We start from the raw sequence: 2500 nt of genomic DNA on the forward strand, positions 1-2500 counted from the left end.
ACTCGTCGGGTCCACCTTCATAATTAGGGAGATTGCCTTGGACTCGCCGATTTCCTCCTTGAACTCGTCAAGTACGATGATCTTCGGGTCCACTATGAACCCAAGCTGAATGAGTCCCTTAGTAACTCAACTCATACCTGCAAGCAGAAGGGTTTTGGGCAAGGAAACGACCTGAATCATCGAGTCCTATAAGTGACTCGTCGAGTCACTCTATGTCCAAATCTATTCAGATGATTTCAGTCAAGCACAAAGCATCCATGACCCAGATCTAACCTTCTAGGGTCGGAATAACATGCAAAGCTACTGCGTTTACATCCATGCATGGCCCTTTTTGCTCAAAAGGCCATAAGAACCTCTTAAACTTTACATGGGGAGTTCTAATGCCATAAAGCTTCCACCTTTATGCCTTAACTGCCCACAATACTCTAAGATCTGAAAGGATCTTGCTTGGGACGTCCAAATCCCACAAACACTCATTCTTGGACCAAAATCTTCATAAAAGGGGACTATAAAGAGATCTGTTAAATCAAAAGCCAATATGAAGACTTGATTACCAAGAAATGCAGCCACTGGAGTGTATATTTTGGATCTACTTCCTCCTTTTTGAACCTCCAACTTCCTTCTTCTCCTTCTTTCTCTTCAAGAGTACACAAATCACATAAAAGTGGCTCAAACACTCACAGGGTGCACTAGGATTTCGTGGGTGAGGGTTTGGGGTCTGGAGGCTGAAGATGAGGCTGAGGGAATGAGAATATGATGCTTAAATAGGACACCAAGTCCTGAAATTAGGATTTCCCAACCCAGGCCAAACTCACCGAGTCAGACCCCCGACTCGCCGAGTCGGCCACTTAATCTGTGACACGAAACTCGCTCCTACTCGTCGAGTTCCTCCCTGGACTCGATGAGTAGACTTCTTGACTTGGGGGTTTTTCCTTTCCTTTCTTGACCTCTTAAATTCGGGGTGTTACAACTCTCCCCCACTTAAACTAGACTTCATCCTCGAAGTCCGCTCCGACTCACAACCCCGCATCCACCCCTGGCATTCCTAATCGCCACATACCTGGCCTGCTTGGAACAACCCTTGAGAATATCATCATGAGATGGTCCAAATACTCCAATCCTTCGAGTACAACACTCTTACTCAACCAGTAATCCTTCTGGTACTTCTCGAACGCTTGCTCTTGACATCCAATGGGCTCACCCTCTTTGCTTTGCGCCGTCACTGGCCTTCCTAGGGAAACTTTCTATAAACCACAATCCTTTCCTATCTCTGACAAGAATAACCTTCTGCAGAAACTACCGTCTCGGCCACTCCCAGTGCCAGCCATCATCTGATCACCCAACTATCTTACGCACGATTTCTCTTATCACCACCCCTACCTGAAATCCTACTGGATATCATCTGCCTCTGAATGAACTGAGACCACCCTAGTCTCGACTAATCTACCATAATGCCATAATCCAGGATACCAGACTCTCATCAGTTACTAAACGCAAGAACCATCCCGTATCCACTCTCAGCGACTTCCGAAGAAAAGTTTGGTTACCTGGAACGCTCTATATTCCTATCCATTCTGGCTCTAGAAGGTCTGGGATCCTTGATCCCCTATCCCAACCCTAAGGTCTCTACCAGGTCTCACATGTTGCTATAAGTACACGGGCCTCGCCCATGGGGCTCACCCAAACTACACTTCGGAGCGGCCTCTCCTTCAGGTCTCACCTATCTAGGGCTATGCAAGCCCACGCCTCTCCTAAAATTAGCTTGCTATCCTTTCCTGATTCTTACCCTACTAATTAGGAGGTACGGGCCCTCGCCTACACTCCGCAAACTAGGAGATGCGGGCCCCCGCCCACACTCCGTGAACTAAACTACTTGTGAATGCTACGACGTACCCACAATCTTACATCACTTCCCTCACTGACTCATTTCTAGGGAAATGTTGCGGCTATCCCGCAGTCTTAAATCCTGCCTAAACTCGCACCTTGCCGGAAATTTCCAACCTGATTCCCAATCAGCCCTCAACCAATCGTGCATACACGAACCCAACATTGGGAAGTTTCCTAAACTCCCATTCCTCGTGCTCCTTTACTTAACCACCACTCAAGCTGCTTTCTTCCTCACCCATATTGTGTACTCAACCCAACTTTGTGCCTACTTACACTCCCAACTATTTGGATGGCTCTCCCTCACTTCGATTCAACTAGCTCCTTTCAGCTCATAGCTTGGAAGGAATTTCCATTTTTACTACCATCCTCTGGCCACCCTAATGCCAATCCACACTTACCATTTATGGTGATCTAATCGACTAGGCCCCCAAATGATTCCTCCCCCAGAAAAACTAGCAAGACACTACCGAGTCCCATACATGCATGCTACAGTTACTGCATCCTGAGTGTCCTGCTCTAAAAGGAAACGACCTCCAACTATCATTCTAAAATACAGGGTATGCAGATGGCATATAACTCAATCACGATCAGGCCTCAAAAATTCAGAAATTTC

Source organism: Lactuca sativa, chromosome 9 (genome assembly GCF_002870075.4).
Source record: "Lactuca sativa cultivar Salinas chromosome 9, Lsat_Salinas_v11, whole genome shotgun sequence".
Classification (NCBI taxonomy): Eukaryota; Viridiplantae; Streptophyta; class Magnoliopsida; order Asterales; family Asteraceae; genus Lactuca; species Lactuca sativa.